Raw genomic sequence first — 17,452 nt, forward strand, 5'->3', positions numbered from 1 at the left:
TCCTTGTTCAGATCCAGTGTTGAGAGACGTCATTAAAGCTACTTCTATTTGACGAGCAATAAAACCTGTTAGTAGAAGCGAACAGCTCAATAAATTATGTCTACTTTATACAGCACACAAATGAAACTTTTCTATACGTAACCTAAACACCCCACAGTACAATGCGTCTCAGATTTAAGCACGTCATAATGTGCTTAAAACATTGTCCAGTTGATGCAGTTCACAGTCTAAAGATATCGAGATGAGTATTAACTGTTTTGGTAAGGACATATCGGTTAGAGGCCTAAGCCATTCAAGGATTCAGCTAGTGTTCATTTTATTCCACGGTCCTTGAGTTACGTAACAGACACATAACTCAATGGAATCAATTTTCTTTTTCATTCATTTCCATTTTTCTCCTTTTGCTCCCACTTTGGTGCATAGTGCTCATTTCTCAGTTTCATGATCATTTTTACAGGCGGTAGAACTCCTGGGACGGGTGATCAGCTCGTCGCAAGGCCTCTACCTAAGCACAGAATAAACGCATATGCACACCAAACATCCCTGCCTTGTGTGGGATTCGAACCCACGATCCCGGCTTCCGAGAGAGCGAAGACAGTGCGTGCCTTAGCTGGGCTACCGTGACCGGAATGGAATCAATTAGGAGTATATAATTCTTTCAGGAAAGGATAATTCTTTACCCTGCATTGATGCCCCTATCTGCCTTCGTGGGGAGGGTCTTACATGTGGTGAGAATTCTTCTATATACTGTCTAATTAAAACATCTTTGGAGGTATGACATTCTTTAAGGGCCGCGCCATATATCAGACGGTTTGTCGGTGGCTTCCCACCGCGGCGGCCCGGGTTCGATCCCGGGTCTGGTCAAGTGGGATTTGTGGTGGACAAAGTGACGCTGGGGCAGGTTTTGTCCGAGTACTTCGGTTTCCCCTGCCAATCTTCGTTCCACCAACTGCTCCACAATCACCCTCACCTATCATCTGGGGCTGGTAGAATAGGCCAGAAGTGGCCGCAGTACAAGGGACTTAGTCCCACCCCACTAGCAATAAAAAAATGACACACTTTAAGGGCCGTGCCATAGCTCAGGTAGTTGGTCGCTGGCTTCCCACCGAGGCGGCCCGGGTTCGATCCCGAGTCTGGTCAAGTGAGATTTGTGGTGGACAAAGTGGCGCTGGGGCGGGTTTTCTCCGAGTACTTCGGTTTCCCCTGCCAATATTCATTCCACCAAATTCTCCATCATCATAATCATCCGGGGCAAGCTACAATAGGCCAATCAGTGGCCGCCATGCCGAGTGGACCCAGTTGGACTCCAAACCCCACTAAGCGAAAAAAAAAATGACATACTTTAAACTGACATCACAGAGGAAAAGTTCTGAACATCCAACGAGGTGCCCGCAAATGTGATTCCGGTACCCATTGCACTGGGAAAATAAAATCTGGTGTCCTTCTAACTGTGACATAATAAAATAAGCCATTATCTGATGATTATGAACCCTCGAAGATGCTTTAGACATAATGCAGAACACAAACAGAACTTTGTTTTCGTACGCATGAGATTGAAAGTCTGTAATTAGGCAGATGCAGCTAATGCAAATGCTAATAATATTATCGCTGTGTGCAACTGTCTTAGCACCACAACATCTCACTACACTGTATCCATGCGCCTGTTACTACTCTCGTCCTAACTACGCATGCCCGGTGCCTACCAGGAGAATATCCCAGCATTCATGTCGGACTGCCTTATCATAAATATACACGCAGCCTATTTCATTTCGCTTTCTCCGATTATGTCCAAACGCTTTGCTTCATTCATTCATTCATCAGTAATCTGTCAGACGACAGGTCCACAGTCTCTTCCAAAACAGTTCCTCCACTTAATGCGATCTTCTGTTTTTGGAAAGAGACTATCCAGGAAAAGTGATAATGTGGTAGTTTTTCCATTTGCTTTCCACATCGCAGTACAGCAGCCGTTCAAACCACTCTGGTCACGCCTGTTGCTATACGAACTTGAACCATCTCAAGCATCATTTGCTCTGTGCTTCAAGTCGCTGCTGATGACGCTGCTTCCGGCATCAGTTTTTGGTGTCTCTCTTCGTCTGATGCCTACCCTTTGACCTGTCCAGCAAGGGAGGCCCTGCCAGTAGCTACGCTACCGCTGGTATAGCTCTCAGGGTCCTTGGCATACTCAAACCCCCTCACCACGATAAGGTGGAGACCAACGAGGGGGGCTTTGCTTAGGAGATACAAAAAGAAAACAGGGAAGTGTTTATGGACTTTCTTTAACGAGGCCGAAGAATCGGCCCACTACTCCCGTCAGGCAGGGCCGACCCAAACGCGTATGTATATACTTCAAGATGGCGCTGTTTATACTCGCTGTATAACACTGTACAGCCCTAAATGCACGGAGCCAGAATAGCACAGACGGTATAGCGACTGGCTACGGGCTGGACGGACGAGGGCTCGAAGTTTGAGTTCCGGTAAAAGTAAGATCTTTCTCTTCTCCACCCCGTCCAGACCCGTTCTGGGGCCCACCCAGCTTCCTACCCAATAGGTACCGGAGGCTCCTTCCCTGGGGCAAAGCGACTGTAGTGTGAAGCTGACCACTCACCTCCAGCTAGTGCCGAGGTCAAGAAAATGTGGATCTATACATCCACTCCCCCATACGCCGTCTTGGCTTAGTGCTTAATTAGTTAAGCACAAGGACAACTTTACCTTATATGATTAATATTATTATATGATTATTATTATTATTATTATTATATGATTATATAATTAATGTTTATGTCTATGCAAGTTCATGAAGGTGATTATGTGTTATAGATTTATCTCTTCTTTACAGCGCCAAACGGGTTTTGGGGCCCACCCCGCCTCCTATCCAATGAGTACCGGGGGCTTTTCCCCAAGGTTAAAGCAGCAGGGGCGTGAAGCTGACCACTCCCCTCCATCTACAGACCAGGTTAAGAATGATGGAGCTATACCTCCACTCCCTCATGTCTTCATGGCATAATGCTTATCTAGTTAAACTCAGGGACAACTTTACCTTTGGTCAGAATTACTGGGCTTTCGGACAATAGACAAATTCCAAAAATCCAGTAATTCTGAGTATTATACACTCAGAACACCAATCATCTCCAAGTACAAACCTTAACACCCTGTTCTCAGACACCCTGAATCCCTGTTCCTCCTTCAGTGTCAGAGACAAAGTTCCAAACCCATACAAAACTACAGGAAATATTGTACAGCATTCCCTACGTTTTTAGACACGAGGCGGAAATTAAAAACGTGAAATTAATGGTAATACGCATTATCGGAATTGAATCGTTACTAACCAATCTAATTACGTAAAAACATCTCAGTCTCATCCGATGTCAGTGTGTTAAATTAATTTAAACCGAATGCATTAACACCCAGCCGCAAATTCACGACCTGGTGTATTAACTAAATGAGGACGCCTTTACAGGGATGTCTGAAATAGTGTCACGGGTCTGAGTGCTAAGCTCTCCTCATTAACATCACCAAAGTTACACAAGACTGCCCTCATTAGCCAACTACAGCACGAAGATAATTGAACAGATCAACAAAATGTTTCCATAACTTTGTAAAATACGGTCCCTTCATTATCATGTTGAGAAATTATCGCAAAACTTATTTCAAACTAATTGCCTGATACCGACAAATTCGGGGAACCACTGGCACTCTTCAGCTCAAAACATCTTGTCCTCGCATCTGGTATGCAGAAACGGCAAGATTCTGATATATGAAACTATTGCCCGTTGAATGATACTGTAAAGGATTTGAGCAAAACCTTGCCAGACAACAGCTCTGTAAACACGGTCCAACACGCAACAATAGAGGAAGCTGTGTTTTCTGTAGTTCCGACCAACGCGCCACTGCACTGGCTGGATAGTGACCACGCGATATGTGTTTACTATAGGTCCAGGTCCGTGCCGCGGCTATGTAACTAGAGCCGTGAGCTGTAAGTTCAGAGTGAACTGGAACTAGGAGCACAGAAGAATACGAGAGGTCAGCCTGTGAAGACTTCATGTGTGCTGTTGTGCAGTGGTATATGGAGTGTAGCAGTTATAGTTCCTGTGTAAAGACAACCGTTGCCAGGAAGCGGATAGGGAAATCTTTGCAGACGAATAGTCACTGTTTAGATCTGATACCTAGCACGGACTAGTGTAGGCAGACATACAAGATTTTATTTGTATGTTATAATTACAGTAATCTTGAAAGTGTTATAATTATTTGCAGTTACGACTAGTGAATATCCAATAAATCGACTCACATATCCAAACCCGCCGCTCTAGTGACTAATATACATGACAATACGAATGGTGAAATTAGTCCATTATCTTCAGGGGAATGAATGAATGTATGAGGGGTAGGCCTTCTCGGCCCTTGCACTGCGACCTACAGTGGTCTATTGTGCTTATCTTCGGGGGAAGAGCACAGATAGAGAGAAGTGCTGAGGAATTTGTTTAGAACTAGAACAAGTACAGTAACAGTATTGAAAACCCTGCAAAATCAAAAGCCTCATGTTTTGTACTCTCCACCAAATATTATTAGGCTAATTAAACGGAGGAGGATAATACAACTCTCCTTTGCTGCCACGCGTTTTTTGATCACTTTTATATAACAGATATCTGCCTCTGCACATAAGATTACTGCTCTAGTTGTCGTCCGTACTTCTCGGTAATTCTTTGATGACCATCTCTAGCTGAAACGGGATTTGGCAAGAGATCTGTCCCAGACGTCTAGGCTCTTGCTTGGGCAGGCAGAAGGAAAATTATAATCACTAACCACTTTTTCAAAAACAATACAATCTTTCGTTTACAGTTACAATTCATTACTGTCACTACTGGCGCAAATACATAAGTCACTATACACAACGTAAACAAACATTGAGTCTACAAGGACTACATCCATATTCTCTGAGTGTTTGTGGTGACAAAGCGTTCCTGCATCCCAAAAGATTCGGGGACCTTCCCTGAACAAAAGACGACTCCCTCTCTTGCTCTGATTGGATTAAGTTGGAAAATAAGGCAGTCTTTAACTTTCCATTGACCGATCAACTACATGTATTGGTGATAGTGGGCTTTAAGTTGCGGTGACATCTTGAATAGCTCATTAATTCAACACATGGTCATAGCGTCACCAGTGGGCCATATTTGTGACAACATGCTAACACACGTGTTACTAACATCTGCTACATACACGGACTTAAAAGGTTTCGCAGTTGCGACATGAAGTAAAAACTCCAAGAAAAGGAATTTACATCTGGTGACCAACACAAAGTTAATTATATTTCTGTTTTAAGGGAATTCTTTGAAGTATGTAAATTATACTGAGCGGCTCTAGGAATTAACAACAATTACTAATTGTTTTTAAAATCAAATTGTTATAATCAATGAAGTGATTAAAACGTTAATTTAGTATATCTTTAGGATTGAACATTCACAATAAGCTGGGAAAGGCACGGGGCGTGCACTGAAACGCATATACAGAATCCCAGTTGCAAAATCTAATGGAACGAGACCATATAGGAAACCGAGACGTAGACGGGAGTGTAAAAAAATTAAACTTCAAGAAGTAGGGTATCGTCACACTAGGACAAGGTCCAGCGGTTGACTTTTGTGAAAACGGTAATGAACCTTTGGATTCAATAAAAGGCCGGGGGATTTCTTTACTAGCTGAGCAACTACTAGCTTCTCCAGAAGGACCCCACACCACAGAGTCATTTATTTATTTAGTTGTTTCACGATGCTGATCCCACCTGTTCTAAGGTGTGCAATGTCTTCGATCCAGGAACCAGGATTGCAGCTGCGCACAAGTCTGCAAAGTCCTCTCTATATGCCCTTTGAACGCAGTGCACAAAATGAAGACATTACAAAACTTATGCAGTCATTTCACATTAATCTACGTTAAATTATTCCAAGAAACGTAGTCGAACAGCGATACTTCGGTTACAGAACCCATCTGTAACATGAGCTTTGGTTGTCGTTGTAGAGCCCATAATTTCATTAATTTTATTCAAATCGTTGCAAAATGTGATGAAAAACAGTGAAAACTGATACGATTGCACCATCACACTACTAGAATGGGTGGCTGACGTGACTGAGCTTGTAGACAGCCAAAGCACGCATTGATGACTGTCGCTTAGTCGGGGAACGACAATCGTTTGGATATTCCGATATATCGAATAGTCGATTAGCGGAGGGATGACTGTACACGAGGAATCTGATTGTGGCGAGTATCGATTCTGTGCTTACAAACCACAGCTGCACATGAAGCTTGAATATAATTTTGTAAATGTTCTCAAAAACGGCTCATTGTACAAAAATTCGCCCACGGAATAGAACATGAAACCTGAACCAGTCTTTATGAAAGTTGGTATGTGCTGGCACCTGAGAACATCTCAACGGCGTCCTTCATAAATCCCTCCCATCAGTTCGTGCATCTGTATGTATTCCCCTATCGTTTGCCGCGCCATAGCTCAAGCGGTTAGTCGCTGGCTTCCCACCGCGGCGACCCGGGTTCGATCCCAGGTCTGGTCAAGTGGGATTTGTAGTGGAGAAAGTGGCGCTGGGGCGGGTTTTCTCCGAGTACTTCAGTTTCCCCTGCCAATCTTCATTCCACCAATTGCTCCACAATCACCCTCACCTATCATCTGGGGCTGGTACTACAATAGGTCACAAGTGGCCGCAGTACAAGGGACTTAGTCCCACCCCACTAGCAAAAAAAAGTCCCCCTATCGTTGCTAGGTAACGGTTCGGTAAACTGTTACCGCTGCAACCAACACATACGCAACAAGAGAACTGTTGGGCGAGTCGTTTTCTATGGGGTCTGTATAGTATCAAAGGAACATAGAACTTAGTTCTTCCAAAACTTCTTGTATTCATTTCGGTTAGGTGTGAAAATGGATTTATAGAAACAGATACACACTTCATATCAAGAGAAAATCCCAAGGGAATGACCACCATTTATCATAAACTAAATTTTACAATCCAGACAACCTCAAATCCTACGTACTCCCACGAAGTTTAGGGAATTTGTTTTTACATGAGTCAACATTTGGAATGATGAATAAGGCGTATTCATGAAGTGCAAAAACTCTGTAGAACTAAGCGAAAGACGTCTACGTCTATTTCCAGCTCTGACTTCAATTATAAGTACAACTCTACTCAGAGGAAATAAGTTGATCATTCAACAGATAAATAATTAAATAAACACATTAAACTTAAATATAGCTAAATCCTGTATTCCCATTTAGACAGAGCGTATACTCACATCTTGTGTTGTAGGTAGCGGCCTTGAGACAGGCTGATCCCCCGTCCAAGGAGTCATACTGACTGTGTATAGGATTAATAAACGTTTCGCGGATGCCCTGTGTTCCAAGTGGGAGCAACAGAATGAGGAAGAGGATGAGGAAGAGGATGAAGAAGAGGAAGAGGAGGAGGAGGAGGAGAAGGAGAAGGAGGAAGAGAAGGAAGAAGCCAGTCATACTAACACTCAACTTACCTTAGCCGATCCGATAAGACACTTTCAACTGCACGTTACAGTTAAAACTGTCATGAGAAGCCTCTGCTTACATACATTTGTAAGCTAATTCGCAGCTTCTGTTACATAATCCTCCCTAACTCATTTGATTATCTGCTCTTTAACACATCAGCAATGCTGCATGAGTCAACGATTCAGAAATAATGCCTTTATTAAGTTAAAGAAGAGCCTGAACCAGTATTATTTCACACTTCAAGCATGTTTCACAACAATACGGAATCGCTTGTTAGATGTTTATTGATAATTTCTGAATGCGGTAATGAACCTTTGGGTTCCATAGGAGGTGAATTTCTTCAGCAGCTGAGCGTCTGTAAGTTTCAGGGCTCAGAACAATGAAACACTCACTGGTCAGTGAGTCTAACAACACAACAGGATACAGAACTTCCAGCAAGAGAGGATACAATACAATAGACGAATTACACAATAATGGGGGAAACCTGCAAACTAAAGAAAAGTTCACTGCTCCGGTATATGCATTCAAATAATAAGTTACTAAATTGTATTTTAATGTTTTATGTTTAGATATATAACTCTGGTACGCTGCTGACAGTGTCCGCGCGGTCTAAGGCATGAACCGCCTTCGCACACTCGAACGCTGGGATCGTGGGTTCGACTCCCACTCCAGATATGGATGTCTGCGTGCGTTTATTCTGTGTTTAGTTAGTGGCCTTGCGAAGGGCTGATCCCCAATCCGAGGAGTCCTACCGACTGTGTATAGGATTAAGAACCTGAAAAGGCGGCCAAGGTCCAATGGGCTGTAGAGCCATAGAGAGAAAAAAAATATATAACTGGTTTATTTGAGAGATTCCTAATGTAACAAATTTTAACACCTTTTAATGATTTGGTTACAAGCCCCTGATGCAGGCCAAGTGGCCCAAATATATAGGGTGAATTTAATAATTTATTCACTTAATTATGTCATATGGGGAGCCGGGATTGCGCAGTCGGTATAGCAGCTAGGAACAGGATAGACAACCGTAGGACCAGAGTTCGAGTCTTGGTAGGAACAAGATTTGTCTCCTCTATACGTCTTCCAGACTGGTTCTGGGGCCCATCAAACCTCCTATCCAAAGGATACCGGGAACTACTTTCCCAGGGGTAAACCAGCCAGGCTGCTAAGCTGAACACTCACCTCCAACTAGTGCAGAGGTCAAGAATACATGGATATATACATCCACTCCCCCATCGTAGTTAAGCACAAGAACAAATTTACCTTTTCTTTTATTATATGTAGTATCAGACAGATGCTTTCTTAATATAATTTCATTTCGTTGTCTTGAACTATGGAAAATACATGCTTATAATTTTGTCATGCATTGCATTAAAGACCTGGTATAACAAGAATTTATCGTACAATACTATGAGTTGGAAGGTCTGTGAATCACATTTCGGCGATACAATGTCAAAATCCCATAACGCCCCATAAATCATTAAGCTTGACAACAAATGCTGAAATTATGAGAACAATCTTCTGCAACAATTTCTGCAAAAACAAACGTGTTGTTCTTCTTGTAGCTTTGTATCCATTATCGTAGAAAAAGTAATATTTAATGAATGGATTTTAAAATCTGACTCAACTTCAAATTATTTTGTATAGAGGATATATTTCGACTAATAACTGAAATACACGAAAAATGCCAAAACAAGAGTAAAAAAATCTTATCAAAACAACACATGCACCAATCTGTACACTCAATATACAAAAATATTCAGGAAAACACTGCAGCGTCAACAGAATGTTATCTAAAATTTGAGGCTTTCACGGCGGTGACTATGAAGAAAGCAGTCTTCTGGGATTTGGCACCGTGTATACGTAGTGCTCACCGACGTTTCGGAGGATCGTCGGTTAACACCACATATACACGGTGCCAAATCCCAGAAGACTGCTTTCTTCAGAATGTTATTTCTTTTAAATTCTGTGGCATGAATTTCAACTAAATAAAAGTAATGTAAGGTAAAGCTGACCCTGTGCTCAACGAATTTAAGCACTACGCCATGAAAGCGTATGGTGGAATGGATGTATAGATCCACATTTTCTTGACCTCGTCACTAGTTGCAGGTGAGTGGTCAGCTTTACGCCCGGGCCGCTTTACTCAAGGGGAAAGAGCCCCTGTAACCATTGAATAGGAGGTTGGGTGGACCCCAGAACTATCCGGACGATTTGGAGAAGAGAAAATTCTTGACCCCCACCAGGACTCGAACTCCAACCCCTTGGTCGTCCAGCCCGTAGCCAGTCGCTATACCGACTGCGCTTTCCCCGGTTTTATTTCATCTAAATAATATTTAAGAATTCAGATCGCACCTCACAGGAAACACGCAGAGTCTCAATTATAAAGGCAGTTTAAGGAAATTACCGATGTTTATTCTGACAGTCGTATGAAACAAACATAATCTGTGGGTAAAGTGCAGTATCTTTAATGTTACAACACATGGCACATACAGTAACAATTATACTTTAACGGTTAAAGTTTTCAGTTTCTTCCTGCTATATTTCAGCCAACTATTTCCTGATTTCAGAGTGTTTCAGGAAGTGGAAGTAGGACTCGCTTTGTGGGCGCTTCTCTGCTCCACAGTCGCTACAACAACAAATCCGGGCTGGGCTGTCACGTTTAGCTCTTCCGCTAAATATAAGGAGCACAGCTTTTGTTAAACGCGGTTAAGGCCCAATATTCAGCGCGACGGTTCGTTTGCTGTGCTCAAGCATGGCCAACATGCATCCAATGGCTATTTGTACAGTTTCCTCCTTTGCATGTTGTTCTCTTATAAAATCGAGGTGCTCTAACCGTCATCACAACAACGAAGTGAATTAAATTTGAATAAAATCAATTAAAATCAATAAAAATATCAACGGTTCAAGCAACCTTCTTCCTAGGGTTAATTAAAGTTTGGGTGTTTCTATTTATGATATCACCCAGGAGATTCACATCATCAGCATAGACCAGCATGAATTCATAATTCAGTTCTAATCTATTTAAATCACTTCAGGAGCAACAACTCAGTTCCGCTACCCAATTTTCAGTGCTGTATTATCAAAAGGAGAAAAAGGTCACAATTAGTGACACCCTCTGACAAATGTCCAACGCATTTGATGAATCAATCAGAACCGTGAGGGAAGCTGCACAGATGTAGTTTGCAATGCACAGAAGAACGCATTTAACATATGCAAAATGAGGAAACAAATGGAAGAGTTTTATATTATTAAAGGAACAAAGTTCGCAGTAAAGAAATGAATGTGCATATCAAAACAGGATGTGCGTCAGCCTACCGAACTTATCCTTGGCGATCAGAAACTAGACAAGTAACATATTTCCTTTCACGAGAAGAATTTGTTTCTTTGAAATATTCATTTGCCTTGATACCTTGTGGCGCCGGGTCGACTTCTCTCTGGCGGCAGAATTCCTATTGACGTCCATGACCCATGACAAAGCTCTGGGGTTCACGACCTTTTGCAGAGCGTGGAGTTGGTTCCAAAATTTCTTGTCGGAGGACGAGATCAGTTCTAGAACCTTTCCAGATGCACTCGTAAGTAACGGAATTTACAACTTCCATTGAACAAGGTGATCAATATCAAGCACCATTCCCGAAACTTTCACCCACAAGTACCATTCCCGAAACTTCACCCACAAGCACCATTTCCGAAACTTCACCCACAAGTACCATTTCCGAAACTTCACATACAAGCACCATTCCCGAAACTTCACCCACAAGTACCATTTCCGAAACTTCACCCACAAGTACCATTCCCGAAACTTTCGCTTTAGTCGACTACCGATTTAGAAACGTCATCTGAATTTCATATTCACTGTAACAGGCATTGGGTCACAGATGAATAGGCCTATCTTATTCCACAGCACAGTCCCTATAAGAACCTAACAGCCGCTCAACAAACTGTCCGCCTTTTATGGAACCCTAAGGCAGCGTCTACACGAGCGCACAAAATGCGTCCGTTGTAGAAATAAACAAGAGAGGCGAATGCTATGCTTTCTTCTGGCTCCATTGCAGACAAAAACTACGCACCGCATTCTGCAACTGTGTGGTGTCCTCAGCAACGTTCGCAGCAAAGTAGTTCGTTACAACGGACACATTTTGTGCGCTGGTGTAGACGCTGCCTAAGATCCATTACCGTATTCACAAGACACTGCCTCAAATTCGGCCATGGTTGCCTCCTTGATATCAATTCCAATTCATTATTCACCAATCACCATATAACCTGAGCCATCAGGAGCGTTACAAGAGGAATGAAATAGCAGGAGGTTGGAGAAAATTTCGTAATGAGGAGTTGCGTAACTTGTCTTCGCCAAATATAATTATAATGATCCAAGTCAAGGAAGATAATATTACCAGGGCATGTAGCACGCATGTGGAGAAGAGGAATGCATATAGCGCTTTGGTTGGAAAACCAGAAGGAAAGAGCCACTAAAAATCCTGAAATATACGGGACGATAGTAGCGAAATGCATCTCAGAGTAGGATGGGTTGGCATGGACTGGATTGATCTGGCTCAAACTGGGGACCAGTGACGAACTTTCGTGAACACAGTAATGAACCTTCGTGTTTCGTAAAATGTTGACAAATTCCTGAGTAACTGAGCGACTGGCGGCTTCTCAAGGACTCACCCCTATGAAATTAGTTACCGAAAGCGTTAAATAAACCAGTAATCAATACATATATAAACACATAAATAAACAGAAAGATACAACTACGATGTACAAACAAATGAACTTATTTGCATCATAATGCAACAAGAAACACGGTAACGATTAGCAAATAGACACAAGAAAACATTTGGAGAACAAATTGCATATGTTATGGATCTTTAGGAAAATTCAATGTTCTTCCACTTGAATGAACAGACAGAAAGCTGCTTTTCACAGTCCGCTACTTTGCATGATGTTGCTTCCTTGTCTTACGAGGGGAAGTCGCACACAATACTTTGTGTCCTGGCCACAAAGCGCTACCAAATATACTTGTACAAAGACTACAGAAGGGCGCTTCCCAGCTGCGCCTCCTCAGCACTGCAGAACCGGCCTACCCAGAACTGCATCCTTATCTAAACAATATGCTTTCGAAATATTAACTCCCTTTTATGTACTGTCTACGTGGAGAAGGCATGGAGGGAGGTCATACCTGTCCGTTCCTCTCCCCTCATGTTTCATCTTCAAAACCTCCATTGGTTTCGATAAAATGTCATTGCAATCTACATTAAAAGTCGAACAAAAGATCGGCCTTTGTAACGGAAATTAACCTAAAGAACAGTGGTTACTACACTCCGGACACGATTTAATGACCCTTATATCAGTGTTTGCCCCCTCGTTGGTGTCTCCACCTTATCGTGGTGAGAGCTATACCAGCGGTAGCGTAGCTACTGGCAGGGCCACCCTTGCTGGAAAGGTCAAAGGTTAGGCATCAGACGAAGAGAGACATCACAAACCAAAAACCAAAAACTGATGCCGAAAGCAGCGTCATCAGCAGCGACTTGAAGTACAGAGCAAATGATGCTCGAGATGGTTCAAGTTCGTATAGCAACAGGCGTGACCAGAGTGGTTTGAACGGCTGATGTACTGCGATGTGGAAAGCAAATGGAAAAACTACCACATTATCACTTTCCCTGGATAGTCTCTTTCCAAAAACAGAAGATCGCATTATGTGGAGGAACTGTTTTGGAAGAGACTGTGGACCTGTTGTCTGACAGATTACTGATGAATGAATATCAGTGTTTGGTGAGCCGGGGTAACGCAGTCGGTATAGCGATTAGCTACTGACTGGACGACCGAGGGGTCGGATTTCGAATCCCAGTTGGGTCAGATTTTTCTCTTCTCCACAGCGTCCAGACCGGCTCTGGGGCCCACCCAGCCTCCTATCCTATGGGTATCGGGGGCTCTTTACCCGGCGGTAGAGCGGCAGGGACGTGAAGCTGACCACTCACCTCCAGCTAGTGCCGAAGTCAAGTAACGTGGATCTATACATCCACTTCCCCCATACGCCTTCATGGCGTTGTGCTTAATTAGTTAAGCTCAGGGGCAACTTTCATACTAGATGCGCAACAATATAAAGCCATACAATACGAGCTAAGGAGACAAAGTAAAGTTGTCAAGGTACTTAATTAAGTACTGTGCCATGAAGACATACGGGTCAGTGAGCTCGATCTCGACATTAGGTGCAGGCGAGTGATCAGCTTCACGCTCCGGTCACTTTACCCTGGATAAAAAGCCACCGGAATCAACAAAGTGGGCCCCAGATTTAGTCTGGATGCTGTGGAGGAGAAAAATCTATTTTTTCCACGCAGGGAATTGCAGTCTGGCCATCTAGCCGTAGCCCGTCGCTACACCGACTGTGCTACCCCCGCCCCACGCAACAGAAGTGCAGACGTAACGAGTTCTGCTCGGAGCTCATTACTGTATATACCGTGCGTCCGCATCTTCTAGCAGAAAGATAAGTGACGTCAGCAACATAAGTGGAAGTGCAGAAGCTGTGAATAATACATAATTCATTAACTGGGTACATAAATATATTTATGAGCTTATTCGCGATCAACTCGATAATCAGGCGGCATGCCTGGAAACATCTTAAGATTCCATGTGTCAAATGTGTCAGATTTCATCCTGAACAGAACTCACCGATGGCCAAGACCGTGAAAATGAACACTAACATAATTATCACTCTTCGTCAGGTATAATTAGAATGATCAAGTTAAGGGGGATGAGATGGGCAGGGCGAGTAGGAAGAATGGGGGAGAAGAGGAATTCATATAGGATATTGGTGGGAAAGTAAGAAGAAAAGAGACCACTGAGAAGATCAAGACGTAGGTGGGTGGACAACATTAAAATGGATCTTAGAGAGATAGGATGGGATGATATGGATTGGACTGATCTGGCTCAGGATAGGGACCAGTGGAGGGCTCTTGTGAGCACGGTAATGAACTTTCGGGTTCCATAAAATCTTGGGAAGTTCTTGAGTGGTTACACAATTGACGGCTTCTCAAGAACGGCTCGGCTCCATGAAGTTGGTTGGTTGGTTGAGCCAACGAGGTCGGCCCTCGGTACCTGATATTTACCCCATCTACCAGAGGCATTGGAAACTACTTGGGCGGGAAATGTGTTGCCTAATTTTGATCAGAGGTCTCCTAGAGACATGAGGATCTTTTACGTGCCGTAAATCTACGACACGGGACCCACGGCTTAAAGTCCCTCCCGGAGGACTTGTTCCCTGAATTTTTCAGCCCTTAAAAATTCCACGACCTCCGCCGGGTTTGAACCCGCGTAACTTGAGTCATGAACGTTACCCCTAGACTACGGAGGCCGCTCGATTGAGGCACTATGCTACAAGCCGGAAGGTCGCGGGATCGAATCCAGATGAGGTAATTAAATTTTTCAATTTAACTAATCCTTCCAACCGCAGTATGGTCCTGGGGTCGACTCAGCCTCTAAAAGAAATGAGTAACAGGAATATTCTTGGGGGTAAAGGGAGGCCGGCACGTAAGTCTGACAACTTTACCGCCATCTATGAGCCGATTGTCTAGAAAATGTGGGAGCCTCAACATCTCACAACCCTATGGGCCTCCACGGCGTGTTAGGGATACCTTCACTTTTTATTTTACTTACAGTGAACTGCCAGTTAATGTGCATCTGAGTGTTTGGCCGCGCTACAGCTCAAGCAGTTAGTCGCCGGCTTCCCACCGCGGCCACACGGGTTCGATCCTGGGTCTGGTCAAGTGGGATTTGTGGTGGACAAAGTGGCGCTGGGGCAGGTTTTCTTCGAGTACTTCGGTTTCCCCTGCCTATCTTCATTCCACCAATTGCTCCACAATCACCCTCACCTATCATCTGGGGCTGGTACAATAGGCCAGAAGTGGCTGCAGTACAAGGGACTTATCTGAGTGTTTATAAGGTTCTCACAGCACACAGTTATCATTTACCGAAACAGCAATAGCCGGATAATCTCTGTAGAGGAGACGTAATGTGTTTCCTGTGAGGTACAAACTCAATTTTTATATACGAGACCAAATTCAGTCTTAAAGGGTCAACACATTTCTGAAGTAGTTTTGGGGTGTTCTGCTTTCTCATTTATGTTGTATGTATTCAACTGTGTATAGATATTAGCATTTATCTTTTGACTGAGGACGACAAAGGTTGCTAACACTGACAGACTTCACGCGGGTATCTTCACAGTGTCCCGAAATCGAACTCCTGTAGCTCAGCACACGGCATAGTTGTTATACTGAGCTCCTTCGACTCCTTAAGGAACTCTAAACTAAACTCCGTGGCTCCAGTCCGCAAGCGAACTATACCGACCGAGCGACTGCCGCGTGTCAGCGAAGTTAGTGCTAACGTTAACGGATAGAGGGTGTCACGTGGTCAGAGCAACGGATCCCCAAGGCCGTTAATTTCGGTTTTCTATACCGGAGCCGCTATTTCCTTGAAATAGCTCTTCAATTATCCTCACGAGGCTGAGTGAACCCCGTTACAGACACACTAATTCTCAGAAAATCTGATAGCGCCGGGAATCGAAACAGGGACCTCTGGATCTGTAGCCAGGAACTCTGACCACTAGACCACAGAGGCGGTCCCTTAAGGCACTCAAGTATTGATATGCAGAACAACAAAGATGAATTAAGGTTTGCACAGGTGAAACACTTTTCGAACAACCTATTATGAGACTCAACATGACATGTGTCGTGGTTTGGATGAATGTGAGCAGAATAAGGTCAGCGAAACAGCCCCCTTTCCGTAATAATTACATTCTCTAGGAAGGGGAACTAACAACCTTAAACCGGAACCATTCACCCTTTTTTAAAAAACCCACAGAGCGTTTTAAAATCGAAACCATCAATCTGTTACATTCAAACAAATTTCCGCAACCGAAAAGGCTTGTCTTGTAAAAGATTTAATTCTATACAAAATAAGGTTCACTAAATAATGCTAATTATATGGGCATATTTATTCTCCTTGAAAGACTTTGTGTTGTGCCCATTAAATTCAGTCGCATTACAACCCTATTATTTTTCCACGCTTCCGGCAATGGCAGAACATTTTCTGTTACAACTAAATTATCTAGATTCGTAACTGTACAGTTTCATGGGCCACACAAACCTACCTCCTGATATCCTCATTCAGACGAAATGACCAATCTGAGGTAAATTCGAAAGGTTTCTCAAGATGGTATATAACACTCAGGATTACCGGGTTTTTGGACTTTGTTCATCATTCGGTATTCTAAAGAACATGTTTCGAAAACTGGATCTGTTTCCGCCCTCACGTGATCGGATGGGAGACAACTAGGACCAGTGGTTGAGGCCAGCTCTTTCTAACGGACCCAATAGAGTAGGTGTTTCCAGCCCCTCTTCTGAGGACGGAAACCACCGGAAGATGGAACAAGTCCAAAAACACAGTAATCACGAAATATTCTCAGACCATATTAATTTTGAAGAAAAATAAAACAGATGTATTATACGATGGGGTACCCAAAAGAAACCGAACTAATTTTTTTTGTGGGCAGAGCTTTTGTAGTACCGCGTTTTGCCGCTATGAGCGCATAGAGCTAACATTCCTGAGTCGATAAGCCGACTACCGTTGCTTCAGAAGGTAAGGACTAGTTTCGGCAGAGTTTATAGTGACAACTGTTTTCTGTGATCGTCGTTTTTGCAATGGCTGATTTTCGTGAACAGCGTGCGGCGGTGAAATTCTGCTTTTTGCTCGGGAAAAGTGGAACAGAAACTCTTGAAATGTTAAAAACGGCGTACAAGGACGATGCTATGGGGAAAACTCAAGTGTTTGAGTGGTTTTCCCGTTTCAAAAATGGTGAAATGTCAATTGATGACAAACCTCGTTCTGGTCGTCCTTCCACGGCCCGAACACATGAAAATGTTGAAAAAATTCGTGAAATCATCAAGGAAGATC

The 17,452-nt window shown here is 43.3% G+C and overlaps 1 protein-coding gene across 2 annotated transcripts in view; it reads right to left on the reverse strand.

The window, feature by feature from the left end:
- Positions 1 to 17,452, reverse strand: part of LOC111864996 (sestrin homolog) — a 600,436-nt gene that overhangs the window by 80,850 nt on the left and 502,134 nt on the right. The gene's annotated exons all lie outside the window — the stretch shown is intronic.

The sequence above is a fragment of the Cryptotermes secundus genome, unplaced genomic scaffold (genome assembly GCF_002891405.2).
Source record: "Cryptotermes secundus unplaced genomic scaffold, Csec_1.0 scaffold209, whole genome shotgun sequence".
NCBI lineage: Eukaryota > Metazoa > Arthropoda > Insecta > Blattodea > Kalotermitidae > Cryptotermes > Cryptotermes secundus.